The following is a 19,480-nucleotide window of genomic DNA, read 5'->3' as shown; positions in this document are numbered from 1 at the left end:
TTAAAGCTTTGGGTGGAAGCACATTACAGTTTGTGGATTACCTGGATGCCTTTTTCTCTTTTCTCTTATATTGTGGCTTTTGGCCACTTGATTTATTGACCTGAAGCTTATCTGGGAAGAGAAGGAGGTGAAATTTAAACTAATAATTTAAGTTCTAAAACGTGAGTTTGTTGCAATGCTGTTCTGAGAGGCTTGAACTCTGGATTACTTTGAGGGATCCCTTCGAGTGGTATTTTTAAATAACGACATCGTTTCTCCTAAGATGCTCTGTAAGGAAAATATTTTCCTTGAGTGATTATGTTTGCAGACCAACAGTTCAAGTGGAACCTAAGAAAGGTAAAAACAAGTGATAATGCAATTAGTATGTCCTTACAGTTATCTGTGGTTCAGAAAAGTCGATGGCAAGATAGAGAATATGAAAACAGGGGCTCTGCATCCCACAGAACCAGCTTTGGGACACTTACGTCCATGAGCTGGGTGGCCTTACGCTAAGCACTTAATCTCACCAAGTCTGAAATGAGAACCAATACGGCATCTACCATTTGTTGGTTACTTTTTATGTGCTGGGCACTGTGCTAATTAAGTCACATGCATTCATTATCTCATTTCTTCCTCAAAATAAGCCCAGGAGAAAGGTGCTATTAATATCCTCATTTTACAGATGAAGACACTGACTCTCAAAAAGGTTAAGTAACTTGTCCAAAATCACAGAGCGGCAGAGCCTGTAACTCAATGCCATGATTGCCTAACTCTGGAGACCATGAGCACATAAACACCATGTAGTAGCACTTCTTACAGTGCGAGTTGGAGGATTAAGTGAGATAATGCATATAAAGAGCATGCCTGGCACATCGTTAGTGCTCTTATTCTTTGTTGTTGTTGTTAATCCTCACCGGAGGATATTTTTCCATTGATTTTTAGAGAGAGTAGAAGGGAGGGGGAGAGACACAGAGAGAGAAACATCGATGTGAGAGAGACACATCAATTGGTTGCCTCCTGCAAGTGCCCCAACCATGGCCAGGGATCAAACCTGCAACTTAGGTATACTTGACCAGAATCAAACCCTGGACCCTTTAGTCCACAGGCTGACGCTCTAGCCATTGAGCCAAACCACCTAGGGTAGTGCTCATATTCTTATGACATGTCTCCACATATTACCAGCTGAAGTTTGTATAGCACTTTACTATTTATAAAGCTCATAGACATAGTAACTCAATACTTCATGATATCATGGGAAGTATCAGAAAAGGTGGCTCAAAAAGTTAAAAGACTTAGCCAAGGTCATCCTATATAATAAAAGCCTAATATGCTAAGTGTCCGGTCGTCTGTTCAACCAATCAAAGCATAATATGCTAATGATATGCTAAGGCCACTCAACCACTCGCTATGATGTGCACTGACCACCAGGGGGCAGACAGTCAACCAGTTGGTATGATGTGCACTGACCACCAGGGGGCAGATGCTCCAACCGGTAGGTTAGCTTGCTACTGGGGTCTGGCAGATCGGAACTGAGCAAGACAGGCTGGACATGCCCTGGAGCCCTCCCATGGTCCCTTCCTGGCCCTGATCATGCACTGGTGGGGTCCCTCAGCCTGGCCTGCGTCCTCTCACATTCTGGGACTCCTCAAGGGATGTTGGAGAGCCGATTTTGGCCCAATCCTGGCCAGGCCAAGGAACCCCACTGTGCACGAATTTGTGCACCAGGCCTCTAGTCTATATATAAAAGCCTAAGCAACAGTTACAACCAAACGACAGGTCAACCGGTCTCTATGACGCGCACTGACCACCACAAGGCAGATGTTCAATGCAGGAGCTGCCGCCTGGTGGTCAGTGCACCCCCGCAGCCAACCTCCCACAGTCCCTACCCCTGGCCGGCTGGCCTCAATTGGGACTGGGCAAGACGGCCCCAATCGCCGGCCAGGCTGAGGGACCTCACCCGTGCATGAATTTGTGCACTGGGCCTCTACTTAGCTTATAAGCACACTGGTAGTGAAACTCAGATGTTTTCATTCCATAACCAGTACTTCACCCTGCTTTTCATCATGAGGGGTGGCTATATTTTTATATAATGTGTTTATTTTAGAAGAAGGGGCTATTTTCAGATTAGGTGAGCTTCCATCTTGCCTGCCTGTAACTTGCTGCTTTATCTTGCTAAATCTGACACTTGTTTTTTGATTTTCTGCTTGATTCTGTCCTCTATGTCAGACAATTCACCGTCCAGAAATGTGTGGGAGAGAGAAACCTCTTCTGCCTTACTCCCTCATTTGTTTCCACTCTTGCATGTATATGGGTAGTAGATATCAAATTACAAATGGGCTGGGCCTTTTCTCTTTAACTTGTAAGCTGGATATTTGGAAAGCCGAGCATTTCACCCTCATTAAAGAAAAACAAACAAACATGTTTTAAATGGAACTTACCCTCCCTAGGCCCCGCAGGAACCTGTCAAGAGCACGTGCAGACAAGGGAGCAGGGAAGAGCGTGTGGAGGATGCAGCCAGGCTCCTTCCACCTCTAAGTCCAGGCTTGTCCCTGATCAAACTTTGAAGCAGACCATTTGCCTCTAGTATGTCCTCACCCTCTCATGGTTTATGCTGCGTCCTAGCACCTCTTATCTTCCTCTTGCTCCAATCAACCCCAAATCAGACCTCCCTTACCCCAGTGAGTCTTCTAAGGTCTGAAACCATCCACTGCTTCCCCTAGTCTTTCCCCTGTGCCCTCATGTAAATGGCTATTTGTATGAACGAAGCGCTTGGAGGGAAGAAGCCTAGGAAACAATTCACTGTGAGGTATGAGAGGCCGGTTTTCCCATCCCCTCTAGAGGTGTTCGCATTTTGACAAGATTATTACTGCAGAAGGGTGCAGCCACTGAGGGAAACAGTATGGAGTTTCCTCAAAATTAAAAATGGATCCTGGATGGCATGGCTCAGTGGTTGAACATGGAACTGGCACTAGAATCCAGGCTCCTGCCCCAGACCTGGTGCCTTGCCTTCTACACGCCATGCCGAGCATTCTGCAGTCGTGTAAAATAAACGCAGGAACCTCAAGCATTGACCTGGCCCCCTTATCCACTTGGATTTCCCTTTTTCTCTTTGGGGTTGGCAGGTAGAAGCCATCAGTGCTGAGGCGAGATAGTCAGACCTGCTGTTCCCACCAACACGTTCTGACCCAGAGCAGGAAGCCACTGTCCTCTGCCAACGGTCCCCCGAGACTGGGGAGGAACTGGGAAATCGAGGCTGTTGAGGTCCTGGCACATGCTTCCTTCTTCATTTCCTACTCATGGGAAATATATGGTTAAACAAAGCAAGTAAAACCCTCAGGGTTAGCATTGCCTCTCTCCCTTTCCTCTCACTGAGCGTTTAGATTCACACTCTGCTGACTCCCTCAGCAGGACAGCCCGGGGTGGCCAGCACTTCCCAGCTGAGTGGACCTAGCACATCGCTGAGCCTCTGTGCCTCAGCTTCCTCATCTAGAAAGTGGGGCAATAGTTTATAGCTGATGGGGCTGTCTAATATAGGTCTGTGCTTCATAAATGTCAGCTGTTGTCATCATCATCATTATCATCAACACCTGGTGGGGGTGGGGTTTGCTGTTTAAGGAGGGGAAGCCTCCTGGTCCCTGTCATCCAATGCCTCGCACTCTGTAAAACACGGGGTTGCTGGAGGTTAGGTTGACCCTTCACGCATCCTCGCCGAGGAGGCCTCACTGTGCAGCGTGAGTCGCCCCCACTTAAAGGGGACGGAAGTCTTGCTCAGTGAGAGGAGCCAAGCCCAGCCCTGGGCCCAGAAAGAAACAGTTTGCTTCCATAGCTGACTGGCCGTGGGTGCCACGGAGAAGCTGGGCTACTCAGGTCAGAGGGCATCACGCAATGAGTGAATGCTGGCGCTGTGGGCGCACATCAACCTGAGCCAGGTTCCAGCTCCTCTTCTACTTGCTGTGTGACCTGAGGCAAGTTATCTAACCTCTCGGGCTCGGTGCCTCATTTTTTATCATCTATAAACGAAGATGGTCTCAATAGAAATGACTTCATGCTATAGATGTTGGGAAAATCTGAGAATCAAGTAAATACTTAATCAAAAGTCATTGTTATAGCGCCCAGCTGGCGTTGCTCAGTGGTTGAGAGTTGACCTATGAACCGGGAGGTCACAGTTCGATATCCGGACTGGGGGCTCGATCCCCACTGTGGGGCCATGTTTCTAGCTCTCTCTCCCTCTCCCTTCCTCTTTGAAATCAATAATGAAAATATATACATTTTTTAAAAAGTAATTGTTATTATGATTCTCACCACCACCATCATCATGAGGGGGATCGTGGTGACAGACAGCTCTATGGATCTGCCACGATGGAGAAGCCACAGGAAGGAGAAAAGGCAGCAGGGACAAGGATGTGTCTTGGATGTGGTGAGCTTTGGGTGGTGACAAGCCATTTCGTTGGTATTAAATATAAAAAGTCACATGTATTCCTACTGCACCCCTTCCAAGGAGTGAGTAATGGGTGCTCACATCATTTGCATTTTGTAGCGGAGGATTCAGAGGAATTGATTACCAGCCACCTTCATGCGAAACTACAGACTTGGTTTAGCTCCCGTCAGCTGCTGCGCCCCATCCAGGCCCTGCTCCTGGAGGGGTAGCCATCTGGCCCGGGCAGAGGCGGCCTCGCAGGTCTGTGACTCCACAACATGCTAGCATGATGAGTGTCACACGACCAGCCTGTCAGTCTTCTTGGTCTCAGTCGGCCCTCCCGATTTCATGCCTCATCATATGTGCACACCCTTTGTGCTCCCTTTTGCTCACGTTCTATGCCTGCCTTTGCCATCCCACTCACTCCGCATGCTTCCTTCTCTGGGCTTCCATTTTTCTTCTTCCTTTTTAATGCAGTGTTTTGGGTTTTTTTCCTCTTTCTCTTTTACACCCCCACCTCCCTCCTCCCTGCACACCAATCAAATTCCTGCTTACTTCTTGCCATGCTCATTATTCTACCTCATCACCCCGCCCCCCCATTCCTCGAAGACAGCTCGCAGCGTCTCGCCCTTCCCCTCCCCCTCCCCTCGCCATGCCCACCCTGCACACATTCCAGCAGCCTGGCAATCAGTAACTTCGCATCACGCTTCCCAGCTCTCCGAGTTCACACTACTTGTTACTACTCTCCTTGCGGCTGCTCTCTAGGGTTTCTGGGGGATTTTTTGTTTTTAATGTTAAAGATCCACTTACACAATATCCTGGGTGCAAGTGGAACCCACTGTTAAGTTTCCTCGCACGTTTACACCTCTCGTAGATGCATTTTAACTAGCAGCTCGGGTCCAGGCTCGGTCATGCCGGGAGGAGGGCTGGGTCCTGGGGGACAGTTTCCCTCGCTGTGATGGAGAAACCCACCTGGACAAGCAGGGCTGGTCCCCCCCGCCCCCTCACCCCCCACTCGCCCGTCTCACGCGGATGAGGCATGGCTTTCTCCTTTGTGGACTCATGTTCTGCTCCTCATGGAGCTCAGCCTGCCTCCCAGTGCGTGTGTGCGTGTGTGCGTGTGTGCGTGTGTGTGTGTGTGTGAACACACGTGTGCGGCCACTGCCTTCTCTCCAAAGAGCTCACCTCTCTCCTGCCATCTTACCCGGCCCCAGGAGGTGGCTCTCGGCTCTCCCTCTCCCTCTGCTCTGTCTCCCTGCCCCCCACTCAGCTTCGGCTTCCCCGGCTCCTAACTCCTCCAGCGCAGCAGCCACTAGCTGAGCTAGGGGGGGGGGGGGGGGGGGGGGGAGGTAGGGGTGCGTGCGCAGCTCGGCCGAGCTGCCAGCCGGCCTGTCACTGGAGAGTTTGGGTTTGCATTCAGAAGAAGGGGGGAGGGGAGGAGGGGGAGGGGGAGGAGAAGGTGGAGGGGGCGCCGAGGAGGGGGAGCCGGGGAGGGAGGGAGGGAGAATGTCTTGTTTGTGGCTTGTCAGCAATTGCTGGAGACAAGCTTCCATGTGTGAAAGCTACTTGGCATGAATGCCTGGGCCGTACCAAGTGTGGCGGCCGCGAGAGGGGAGGCGGGAGGCAAACAGATCCGAGCGGAGCAGACAATAGGCCCCTCAAGTGTTCCCCCTAAGTTGCTTTGATGTTGTCCGGGTGTCTTGCTACCGGGAGGCCAGGGATTGCAGGAAAAGGGTCTCTTTTTGTCTTCATTCACTTTCCCCCTCGGCCCCTGAAATGATTCTCCAGAATTTCTCCTCGTGAGCAAGGTAAGCGCCCCGCCGATCCCCGCCCGGTCCCTCCCGGCGGCCGCGGGTCCGCCGAGCGGGTCTCATTCCTGCGCTGCGCCGAGCGCGGTCCTGCGCCGCGAGCTCCTGCGGGCGCCCGGGCTGGGGGTGGCCCCTCTTCTCGGGAACCCCAGCGACACGATCTGTGCCTCGGGGTGGGTGGGGGGAAGGGGTGGATGGCGCGGGTGGGAGGAGGGCGTGAGGGGGGGAAAGAGGAGAGAAGGGCAGAGCCGGGTTCAGAGCCGCCCCAGCCGAGCCCGGGGAGGCCCTGCGCGCCCGGAGCTGCGCGTCCCCGGGCTGAGCGCGGCCCGCCCGGCTCTGCCCGCTGCCTGCGGAGGATGCGGGAGCTTTGTGTGCCCGGGTGCCCGGGTGCCCGGGTGCCGTGGGTGCGTGTGCGTGTGCATGGACGTCCCACACACTGCCGGGGAGAGCTCGCTGCGAAGGGGAGGTCCCCAACCCTCATCCCGCGCCCAGGCTCTGGGGCAGAGCCGGCAGGAAGGGAGAGCAACAGAACTCTGCCCCAGACAAGCCGGAAACTTTTCCAGGCTCGGGGATGGCTCTGGGGGTGGATGCTCTACACTGAGGGGTGCTCCGTGCCTCGGTTTCCCCATCTGTAAAGCCCGGATTGCTGACTGGGGACGCTGTCCGCCTCCCTGGGATGTGGCGGAAGGGGACAGACCATTCTGTCTGAAACGCCGGGCATCACCGGTCGAAGGGTTCTCGTTATTCCTGACCATCACCATCCTGATCATGAAACCGTCATTAGGGACACCCTGAGACCAATAGATCGGGACCCAGATCAAGTGTCGGGCATTTGTAAGGAAACAAAAAGCCTTTCCACCTGTTGGCTTCTGTCCTTCTCTCTTGTGCCTTCCCGGTAGATTTATTGGCCGATTTGTTCAGAGAATGGGGTGGGAGGGCTTGGGGTTTCCCCTTCCTCCTCACTTGTACAGATTTTTTTAAAAGAAGGTCATTGTGAGATGCTTGGGTGGGAAAATGCGCCGCCCGTTCCAGTAGTTTATTTCAGACCTTGTGCTCCGGGCCAGGCCGAGCATGAGGCACATCCGTAAACTCCACTGTGGGCTGAAAGATTTTGACTGTGGCTTTTACGGATTCAATGAGGGGTCCTCACAATTGCTGTTGATCAGAGAGTAAATATCTTACTGTGTGTATGAGGGTGAGAATGCAAAGGCTGTTGACTCGCTGGTGGTTTTGTGGATAAAACCTTTTGCTTTTTAAAGTGACACCTAGAGAGGTGGGAGGAGAGGGCTAAAATCAGTGCCTGGGAGTCCTCTTTAAAGAAAAAAAATGTCTGCTTGTTTTCTGGAATCGTGGCTTTCCTGTCTCCTGTTCTCACACAGTGATTGCTTCAAGGCCCTCTTTGAATTCTCTGGGGGAATTTCCCTTTCTTATCTGATTCTGGGTTTTCTGTGACTCTGCTACTTGTCCAAAAATTCTGCAGAAGTCTGGAGGCCATGCCTCCTCCGTTCCAACTGAAATCAGACTGACTCCTGTGATCGCTAGAGACGGAAGCAAAGAGGCGGCCCTGGTTGGGAACATTGATGTTCTTGGCGTCCAGGCCCAGGAACCCTGCTCCTGGCTCCTGGCTGTGGGAAAGGATGCAGGGAGTCCATTGGCCTGGGTCTGGCGTGAAGCTACTCTCCCGCCCCCGCCTCCATAGAATGTTTCATTTGGAATAGAATGGAACTTCATGTTTTAAAACTTAATTGTTTTCTACTTGGTTTGTCTCTGGCGAGATTTTAGGATCTAGGGATCTTCCAAACATGTTAGAATTTCAGAACTGCGAGAGCAAAGAAAGGTCACTCATCGAGTTTCAATGAAGACACTGAGGCCCAGGAAAGATCAGCAATGACCTGAGGGGGCTCAGGGAAGCTGCCCACTCTGGGGTTCAGAGTGCCCCGAGGGTCCGATGGCAGCACCCCGGCCCCGGCCCCAGCCCCGGCCCCTATGTTTGATTTTGCACACCGAGCACTCGGGCGCCCAAGCTAGACACCTTTTGGAGTTCTGTTTGCTGTGCTGGATCCCAGCAGCCCACTCAGCCCTGCACATGGCACATGACACAAACCTGGCAAGTGTACATGCATTTTCATGAATTAATTCCTATACTCATTTGTTTATTCAACTCATATTGTATTTAATTTTTTTAATTTTAATAATCAACCGAGGGTATCTTTCGTTGATTTTTTAGAGTGAAAGAGAGAGGGAAAGACAGAGAGAAATATTAATGTGAGAGAAACACATCGATTGGTTGCTTCCTGCATGCCCCCAACCGGGGCCTGGGCCGGGGAGGGGCCTGCAACCAAGTACGTGCCCTTGACCAGAATCGAACCTGGGACCCTTTGGTCCACAGGCCAACGTTCTATCCACTGAACCAAACCGGCTAGGGCTCAGCTCCTATTTTAGGGGACTTACTATGCAGCAGGCACCTTGCTGGGCACGGAGGATGTAGGAAAGAGCAAGGCCCATGGGCCTTTGTTCTCAGGGAGCTTGCTGTCTTGGTGTTATAATCAATATTAACCACATAGTTAAACCAACGGTAATAATATTGATGCCATACATGGAACAGCATGCAGGTATTATCATGCAGGCATGAAGCTGTATAAATAATTGACCTAAAGTTTGTAACGTAAGCTAACTGTCTTTTCCCTCTGTGGCTGAGTTCTTGCCCTAGCCAACTTCCGCTCACACAGTCCGGCATTTCCAAAGACACTACAAAGTTCCCTCTCCTTCTCCCCAAACCCCCCTCTCTCTACACAGTACAACAGAGACACAAATAATATCTGCTAACCCTTTACACTCACCAGTAGAGAACTTCTCACTGGCTGTGAGCCAGCCTGTATAACAGTCCTCAACTGGGCAACTCACGTGACAGCCTCTGTGCTGTTACACCCTGATGGGCGTTGGGGGGGCGCCTGGCCAGCGGGCTCTCCTCACTCAGCCCGTGGTTTTTGGTTGAAACGAAAGACTCACCTGCAGGAAACCACCATTATCACTGCCATCTTGGAACTCCAAAGACAATAGAGTCATGAAATGGCTTTCCCATTCCTCCTAACAAGGACATATATCAGGGGAAAAAATTTTAAAACCTCTTTAATGGGTGACCTTTTGGCTGAGTTTTTAAAATCTTAGTGGTTTCGCCCTGGCCTGTGTGGCTCAGTTGGTTGGAGCATCCTTCATACACGAAAAGGTCTCAGGTTCGATTCCCTGTCAGAGCACAAACTCGGGTTGAGGGTTCCATTCCCTGTCCGGGCGTATGTGGGAGGCAACCAAACAATGTTTCATTCTTGCATCGATGGTTCTCTCTCTCTCTCCCTCTCCCTTTCTCTTTTTCTAAAGTAAATAAATAGCATGTCCTTGGATGAGGATTAAAATTAAATAAATTTAAAAAAATAAAATCTTACTGGTTTCATGAGACAAAAGGTAGGAATACCTTCCCCTCCTGTCCCCCCCAAACCCCCACTTGTGGTCTGGAGATAATGTAGGGTTGAAATGCCAGTCACTTCTTTGGAGGCAGATTTGGGTTAATGCTTGTATCACCCTTTTCAACATTGTCTTTCTCTAGTACTCAGAAGTGTTGTATTCATTGTTATCAATCCATCTTTTTTTTTAAAGATTAATTTAGCAGTTTAAAAGGAAGACTGACGTGCCCACCCACACAGAAATCATGGGTTTGGTGCATATACTTTAGGATCCTACACAGGCTGTGTGATTAAGTCTTGTGATGAGCCCTAGCCAGGTGGCTCAGTTGGTTGAAACATCATCCCATACACCAAAAAGGTTGAGGGTTCAATCCCAGGCCAAGAGATGAGAGAGAGAAACACTGATCGGTTGCCTCCCGCACGCCCTCTACTAGGGATCGAGCCCACAACCAGGGCCTGGGCCCTGTCTGGGAATCAAACCAGTAACCTCCTGGTTCATGGGCCAACGTTCAACCACTGGGCTACACAGGCTGAGCTCGATGTTTTATTTTTTTCTCCCTCTCCCCCTTGCTCTCTCTCTAAAATCAATAAAAACATATTCTGGGGTGAGGATTTTTTAAAAGACTGTGATGAGCAAAATAAAAGTAATTTCTGTGCACCCAGCGTCTTAGGAAGTGAAGTCTGCCCACTCTGTAGCGTCAACTTCACCATCTGCATTTGGCACCTGTGGCCGCTGCCCTCTATAAGCTTGACTGTATTTGCAAGTCTTTGATCACTTCCACCACCTGCCTCCCAGAGTGTTACTCACAGGGGAGCTGCCTGTGGGGGAGGAATCTGAGGCTCCTTGGAAAAGTAATCCAAAGAGTGGAGGAATCTGAGTGGGGACTTACAGCGTGAATAAAACAAGAACCCGCCTGGGGGAGATTGAACATGACTGGGGAGCCAGACAGCAGTGATCCAGGTCACCCTTAACCCTGGGGGAATAAAAATGAAGACTGTGATGACATTTAAAAAGGGGCAATGTGTGGAACTGTGTATAAAGAAAAGTCTAGAGCTGCTAGTCCTGCTGAAGGTAAAATCAACACGATGTGCAAGACATCCCCAACTCCCTTGGTTCCAAGTACTGCATTGGCATTGAGTTTTTATTTTTATTTATTGGTTTGAGAGAGAGAGAGATTGATTTGTCGCTCCGTTTATTTCTGCCTTCATTGGTTGATGCTGGTATGTGCCCTGACTAGGGATCAAACCCACAACATTGGAGTATCGGGAGAATGCTCTAACCAACCGAGCCACCTGGCCGGGGCCTGCATGTAGTTCTATTGAAGGGGATTTTGTGTTGTTGTTGTTTTCCCTCCAAGAGACGTAAACATAAGATGTAAAATGGAAATGTTCTCTATTTCTTTTAAGCCTGGACATGTCAATGCACTTTAAAGTGATATCTGCTTAGTCCTCTTTTTATAATAGCCCTGTGAATGAAGGAACATGACTATTCTTAGGTTCTATTTAAGTAAGGTTACATGACTCACAAGAAAATAAGAGGCGAGATGGCTAGCTGATTACATTTCCCGTTAGGCCAAATCTCCGCAGATGAGAGGCAGAGAAGTGAGACAATCACCATGATAGTCATGTGAAAGGTATTGTGTTGACATGGCATTCAAATAATTGCCTTAGTTTTGCCCCTTTATTTAAAGGCTTAGATTTAGCATGTTGATTAAAAAAAAGAGACATTTCCCCAATTCTAATTTTTTAAAATATATTTTATTGATTTCTAGAGAGGAAGGGAGAGAGAGAGAGAGATTCAGTAAGATTGTTATAAATTTCAGTAAAATTTTATTTTTTAAAATTTATTTAATTTTAATCCTCATCCAAGGACATGCTATTTATTTACTTTAGAAAAAGAGAAAGGGAGAGGGAGAGAGAGAGAATCAATGATGAGAGAGAATCATTGATCAGCTGCCTCCAGCATACCTCCACCCCCACCCCTCTCCCACTAGAGATCTAGCCAGCAACCTGGGCATGTGCCCTTGACCTGGTTCCTAGGTTGACGCTCAACCACTGAACCACCTGGTCTGGGCCCCAATTCTAATTTAATAATTATCGTTTTTACAAAGCCCATTGGACCAGTTTCTGGTTTGGGTTTGCCAGTCTCTGACCCAGACTTCCCATTCTACTTTTCTGGACTCTTTCAGAATAAAGGGATGGAACTAAATCCTATCTAAGTTTCCCACCTACTGTTACTCAGTATTTTCTGATTCTATGAATAGGATCTTCCATGCATCTGGCCTTCTGGTCACCTTATATAAGGCCCAATTAAAGAACCATGGTTACCAAACTGCAAATATTGTGAGTTTTGTGGATATATGGGATTCAATCCTATACATCCAAACTATGTTGATACTTAGAAGTGAGAAGTGCCATAGGAAAAAGTGAGATTTTAATTTATGGATTTTTAGAAAATTTGCCAGTCAGCATGCAGGCTCACATGCAAGGAGACTGAAAACCATTTTCAAAAGAATAGGCTGTTGTGAATGCGTGTCTTCCTGTGTAATGATATGAACTTAAAGTGGATGGGCATTGGGTACAGCTCTTAGCTTTACCATCTCACTGATTTTTCATGGAAATCTTGCTGTTCTTTGTGTATTGCGCTTACATACTAGTATTGTTTTGCGGCTGCAAGGGACCAGTTTAAGCAACTGTAGTGTTGATGATATATGCTGTGTGTTTAACACTATGCTTTTGGGGATGACAGGGCTTTTGACAGTCTTTATGGTATGCCACTCCTGAAGAATATTGGTGAAGACTTGCTGATATGATGATAGATCCGTTACATATTCCTTTAGGATGTAAGTAATAAGCTGCTTCGGAATTGTGGCCACGAGTGGGACAGAGAGGGAAGAAAATGAAGGATGCTTTCACTAATCATGTTTTCTGTGATTGGCCAAACCTTTAAAAAGCTATGTGTTTTTAAAATTGCATGTGGTAGCTCTTAATATTAGATCCTCAGAATAAATTCTTTAACCATGTTTAAGAATCTATTATGGCAAGGGAGGCCAGCTCAAGGCTGCTTTGACAATTAGTAAATCAGTGACTCTTTGAATTGGTCTTATTTCTATCTGAAAAAAATTTTAAAAAAATAAAATGTATATAAGATATAATTATTTTTTAATGGGAGAAGAGAATTTGAAGGCCATGCATAATATTTTTTGACTTATTTTGTTCCTTTATTCTTGGTTGCTTAAAATTCCTAACGTTGGATATCTTGCTTACTTCATACCAATTCTAAGAAGTAGATACATAAGAGAAATGTGTTATTAACTGTAAAGATGGGAAATAGGTTTAGGAAGTGGTATATCAGCAAACTTTTTAGAATGTAAGAATATCCTCTGTAGAAATATGTGACATGTTTGGTTATTGATAATGCTAAACTATAAAGGGAAAGAAAAGCATATTCTATTTATTATTATTACCAATCTAATTTTTAGTGATCTAATTATTAAAAGTACTTTTTAATTGATTTTTAGAGAGAGAGAGGAAGGGAGTGGGAGAGAGAGCGAAACATCGATGTGAGAGTGGAACATAGATGGCTGCCTCCTGCATGCCCCCCACGGGGATGGAGCCTGCAACCCCAGCATGCGCCCTGACCTAGAATAGAACCAGCAGCCTTTCGGCACACTGGATGACACCCAACCAACTGAGTCCCTCCAGCCAGGGCTTAAGAGCTGTTCACTTAAAGATTCAAAATGCCTCTAATCTAGAACTTTGGAGAGCTTTAGTAATTTCCATAAAAAATGTAATCACTCTTTTTCTTTCTTTTTTTTAAAAAAATATTTTTATTGATTTCAGAGAGGAAGGAGAGGGAGAGAGAGAGAGATAGAAACATCAATGATGAGAGAGAACCATTGATCGGCTGCCTCCTGCACGCCCCACACCGGGGATCAAGCCCGCAACCCGGGCATGTGCCCTGACCAGGAATCAAACCATGACCTCCTGGCTTGTAGGTCGATGCCCAACCACTGAGCAACACTGGCCAGCCACTCACTCTTTTTCTTGAAGAACAAATATATAAACTCAAAATTAACAGTAATGGCAGCTGACAGAAGCAAAGCCAGAACAGAAACTTGTGAACCTTAGGTAGCTTTTTTTTGGTCTAATACTAGATATACTGGATTTTCTATTACCCTTGGTGCTTGTGTAGTTGGTATATGTTTGAGGGGGGGAATTGCTAAGCGTCTATAGACAAGGAACTTTTGAATGTGGGCCAAAGGCATACTTGTTGTAAGGATGCCTGGATTGGTGAATTACTGAATAGAACCTATGACATCCCGGGATGGTTAAGGCGACAATCGTCTAAGGATAAAGTACACGTTCATCACTAAGTATTTTGTATATCCCTGAAGCCTCGCTTTTCTTATGTCCAACTTTTCTACCCTAAAGTTTTTAGTCGTGTTTTCCATTCTTAGACCTTGTGGTTCCCTACCTAAGAGTTTATTTTTTATGTCAAAGAATCACAGATGATACATGAGTTGGTGAAGCTCGTCTTGACATTTAGGTAGCAGCTGAAGAGAAGTTTCTTCTCTCCCGGGAACTGGGGGAATGGAGACACCCTTGAGGACGGCTGGGCAGTCGGCAGAGTCAGATAAACTACTGCGTCCGGGAATCTGCAGCTCTGACTCATCTGAGCAAAGACGGGCAATGCAACTTAACTTCCTCTTCTACCAAAGGTTTTACATGCTGAACCTTCTAGAAAAGGGCCGTCTGGTCGCAAAGAACTGACTCACTATAGTTTCCTCTAGAAAAGCAGCACCGATTGTGAGAACGCCACCGAGGGAACCTGAAATCAGGTTGGAAATGTTTCCGATACGGAAGCAGCTCTAGGGACAACCTCGTTCTCTCTCGGTGTATTTTCTTCCTGGCTGCGTGTGCTTCCTGCTGCGTGGTTGTCTAGCTTTATTCGGAACAAGCTCTCTCAGTCGCACAGCTGTGGCTTATACCCAAGTGCTGCTTTTCTACTTGCTAAGACCCCCATATCCAGAACGGTACCCTCTCCACCTTACTCCCTCCATGGCTTCTTTCCTTACATTCTGTCGTTAGAACTTTATCCCGGTAATTGCTTCATTCTCTCAGAATCCCCTAATTCATGTTCCCAAGAAAGAACCTAATTAATCCAACACATCTTTCCATTGCCCTATCTTTTAGGTCCCTAACCAGCCTGTGGTTGGCATTGCCCAAGGGTCAGAAGCACACCTCTCATCATCTTCACTGTGGCAAAGGGAGTGGGGAGGGGTAAGGTGGTTGTCACTTGGTGTAAAACTGGATTGCCTTCAGTAGGAACTATGGAGGGACCATCTTCCCTTCTATGTAGCTGGCAACAAATGCGTGTGACATAGCTGATGGAAGTCTATTATGGAAGTCTAAGAAAGTAAGGATAACAGATTAAAAATTAAAATGTTTCCTGGATGACGATTAGTATCGCTGAGATAAGACCATGGGAACACATAGCAAAGTTCTAACCAGGAAAGAAATTGGGAGAGCGGAGTGTATTAGAGTTAGTTCTTAGATGAGTGATATCATTTCAGACATTTTTAAAAAGCAAGAGTCGGTGAATAGTGTCAGTGAGAATGTAGTGACATGGATCACAGAGACTAAAAAGGAAACACAATCCTGAAATTAAGGATGAGGGCGAGGATAAATGGGAATACCGAGCTTCTCAAGGAGTTTCTGCCTATCCCTTCTTCCTCTGCTTTCCTCTTTCCTCAATCCCTCTTACCTTTAGTTTCTGGAATAATCTGTCACCAACTATTGATGTGACCTTGGGCTGGGTGTTTATTCTGTCTGAAACTCAATTTATTCATTTATAAAATAGGGATAATAATTATTATTTCAATAGCTATTATAAGAATTAAATTAGATGGCATGCCATATTAAAGCGACTGCTACATGTTACCTGGATATAATAGGTGCTCAGTCGATTGTAGCCATTATCCTGGCACATAGGAGTGAAGGAGACTTAAACAATGTGCTGGGGAACATTTTGCTTGTTACATCGTTTATTCTTTATAACAAGCCTGAAGGACTTACGTTATTCTTTCTATTTTATGAGCAGTATACAATAACAGTATTTAATTTGTATTTGCTATGTGCAAAGCACTGAGTTAAACCCTTTCATGTGTTGTATTATTTAGCCCAAGACAGCTGCTCTGAGTCATCTCACAGTTGAGGAAACTGAGGAATGGAGAGTTGAACTTGCCCAAAGTCAGACAACTCGTAAGTGACCACAGAGCTTGCGTACCAGTCCACCGGGACTTAGGTCAGTTCTGACTCCAGAGTGTTCCAGAGCCGTGTCTGAGGAAGGTCAATGTGACCCAGTCAAGACTCGGGTCCGTTCACAGCAGGTCCCACCAGAGACGGTGCTGCTCGAACGAAGGCTTGTGGTGCACCTGAATCTGGTACTGATCACACAGACCAGGGCAAGTACAAAGGAAAATTTTTAAAAATTTAAAGTACATCAAACTAAGGTCTCTCAGACCTGATGAAATGATTTGACAAACATTCGTCGAATGTCTATTGTGTGTCCGGCCATGAAAAGTGAGCTTGGCATTGTGGGAATGCAGGATGAGTAAGGCTGACTTCTTATCTGGAAGAGGCTTTTATTCTGATGGGGGGAGATTGGTGCTCACACAACTAATTATAAAGCATAAAGCGGTGGATCAAGAAACAGCGTAAAGTCCAGAAAGAGAATAAGTTGGTGGTAAAAGGAATGGTGGCGGAAGGGACGGGAAAGCTTCATGCAGGAAACGGCATTTGCAATGGTCTTTGAGGGGATGAATATGGAAGCACTAGAAGCCGTCCATCGTCTCCTTTTTCTTCACCAATGGTTTTATAAAAGGTGGTATGAAGTCGCTAACTACTGTGGTAATTTATTGGTATAAAGTAGCTAACTACTGTGGTAATTTATTGGCATAAAGTAGCTAACTACTGTGGTAATTTATTGGCAGATAATGGTGTTTTCAAAGATTAGATTCTTTGGCTAAAATGGAGAAATACCTACTCTTATTAATCATAAGAATATAAATTGCACTGCTATGAATAAGATCTGGAAACAGCCCAAGTGCCCTTCAGTAAATGAGTGGATAAAAAAGCTGTGGTACAGCCCAGCCAGTATGGCACAGTGGTTGAGCATCAACCTATGAACTAGGAGGTCACAGTTTGATTCCTGATCAGGGCACATGCCCAGGTTGCAGGCTCTATCCCCAGTAGGGGGCATGCAGGAGACAGCCAATCAATGATTCTCTCTCATCATTGACGTTTCTATCTCTCTCCTCCTCTAACTTCTTCTCTGAAATATATATATATATATATATTATATTATATACCATTTATATATATATTATATACCATTTAAATATAATATATATGGTATATACATATAATATATATATTATATATATGTAAATAAATATAAAGCTGTGGTACTTTTACACCATGGAATACTATGCAGCTGTAAAAAAAGAAGGATCTCTTACCCTCTGAGACAGCATGGAGGGACCTGGAGAGCATTATGCTAAGTGAAATAAGCCAGTCAGAGAAAGACAAGTATCACATGATCTCACTCATATGTGGAATCTAATGAACAAAATAAACTGATGAGCAAAATAGATCCAGAGACATGGAAGCATGGAACAGACTCAAATCTCAGAGGGAAGGTGGGGGTGGGGAGAGATTAATGGGGGTAGGCGGTGAGGGAGGATAGAATCATAAGCATATATTGGCATTTTCCTGGTCTGCACTTATACGTATTTCTATTGCAGGAATAAGAAAACAGAATCCTCTGTTCTGTACAGCGTAGTCAGGGATGAATCTGTGGTTGTCTGGCAATTCAACAAGGGCCTTCGAACCCCTCAGGTGGCCGAATGGTACCAAGGATCAGTTCTGAGCTGTGCTGAGTGGTATTAAGCAGTGCTAAGATGCTGGGCAATGGGTCATTTATCCAGCTACACTTTGGGTGGAGATTGTACTGTGTAGCTGGGACATCACCAATACCAGGATGTCTGAATCTTTTTGAGACCGTCCTAATTTAAAACATTCTGTCCCGTCTCCATAAGCATGTTCATGACTGGTAGTCTGTGTATTCTGATTGTTATTTCTGGTAGCCAGGGTTTCCCTGTTTAGAGATATCTGCGCGTGGACTTCATCCACTTGCACTGAGAATGTACATACTCAGCTCCGTGGAAGGTGGAGACCTGGCTAAGACCTGGTTTTGTGTGATTTGGTTCTTTGCTCAAGTCCCCTTTTCCCAGCCTGTCATTGGACTTTATGCTCACCCTTCCTTCAAGGCCTGGCTCCAATGTCCCTTTCCTCACAGAGCCTCTCAGTTCCTAGATCCAGCCCCATCGTTTGGCATTGGCTATTTCTGCAATTACAAGAAAATATTTTAATGACACACATTGATGTTATAACTTCACTTTAAAACTCAGAATTTGGCACTGGGCCCTTTTATTTCAAAGAAAACAAATGTTTCCTTGTCGCATGCTATCTTGTACTTTGCTGGATTAATCTAATCGCTATATGTGTTCACGATCACGAATACCTTGCGAGGTGATAACAGGAGGGCAGGGCAGGCTCTCCTCACCTGATTTCCAGGTTTAACAATGTACACCCAGCAGGGTTCCTGCCTTCCAAGCGGCTGGTGCTCGGAGACATTTATTGACCTGAATCGAATGCTGTGCTTTCGTCCTACTGGTGTTGGGTCTGGTGACATTGCTGTCTGAGCCCCCACTCCCTATTAGAAAAGAAACATTGCTTTACCAAAAACACACACATCTTAACCGACTTTAGGATGGAACCACATAAAATAAACAGCAATTGTAAGTTTCTATATATATGTAAAAGCCTAAGAGACCCTTATGACTGAACGACCAGAATGACTGGTTGACCAGTCACTATGACACAGACTGACCACCAGGGGGCAGACGCTCAACGCAGGAGCTGCCCCCTGGTGGTCAGTGCGCTCCCACAGTCAACCTCCGCCTTCTGGGCCAGCCCGCGGCATTGGCATTGGCCTTTGGCATCCATTCCTTCCGCACCTGGCCCGGTGACCATCGACTCCTCTTCCAACCTTGCTGGAGCCTTTGGTCCTGGGCTGGGATGGAGAACCAGGAATCGGTGGTGGTGGAACCAGGGGGGCTGAGGGCCAGCTCCCTTTTCAGGGCCAGTGGCCAACCTCCCATGTCCCATCTCTCCCCCCGGCCAGCAGGCCCTGATTGGCCAGGACCTGATTGGCCCTGATCACCGGCCAGGCCTAGGGACCCGTCCTGTGCACAGATTCATGCACTGAGCCTCTAGTTATTAATAAGCATCATTAAAATGGCATGAACTGGTGGAATTTCTTCCTTTGTGTGCTTTTACGGGCAGAGTGTGCAGGCTTGATAAATGAACTGTCCTTTTCCATCTCTAATATGATTCCTTGAAATTTTATGTAGACAAGTGCAGGCTAATGTACACTGGAAGGAACCATCGAAACGGCTCATGCTCACTGATGGGCTCTGAATTACTCCACTTGTAAGTGCTCAGGAAAAAGATCTCGAATCCATTGTGGATTGCTCAATGGAGACATCTGCTCTGTGCAGCGGCTGTCAGAGAATGAATGAGGGATAATGGGTGCATTAACTCTGAGGACGGGACAAAGAATAATGCAGAAAATAATACAGTGCGCATAAGTTGGCATTGACTATTTCTGTTATTACAATTAAACATGTTAATGATATACATTGATGTTATGACTTCACCTTAAAATCAGAATTCGGTGTTGGGTCCTTTCA

The 19,480-nt window shown here is 46.7% G+C and overlaps 1 protein-coding gene across 2 annotated transcripts in view; it reads left to right on the top strand.

Annotated features, from left to right (window-relative positions):
* The first annotated feature begins 5,912 nt into the window (after positions 1-5,912).
* LOC138995442 (uncharacterized) overlaps positions 5,913-19,480 on the top strand; it is an 82,714-nt gene continuing 69,146 nt past the window's right edge. For both annotated transcript variants that reach the window (XM_070395887.1, XM_070395884.1), the window contains exon 1: positions 5,913-6,204. The gene's annotated coding sequence lies outside the window, so the exon portion shown is untranslated. The remainder of the gene's footprint in view (positions 6,205-19,480) is intronic.

This window comes from Myotis yumanensis, unplaced genomic scaffold (assembly GCF_028538775.1).
Source record: "Myotis yumanensis isolate MYYU_CA2020_CCGP unplaced genomic scaffold, mMyoYum1.0.hap1 SCAF_17, whole genome shotgun sequence".
Lineage (NCBI taxonomy): Eukaryota > Metazoa > Chordata > Mammalia > Chiroptera > Vespertilionidae > Myotis > Myotis yumanensis.
This window is presented reverse-complemented; position numbering and strand designations above follow the sequence as displayed.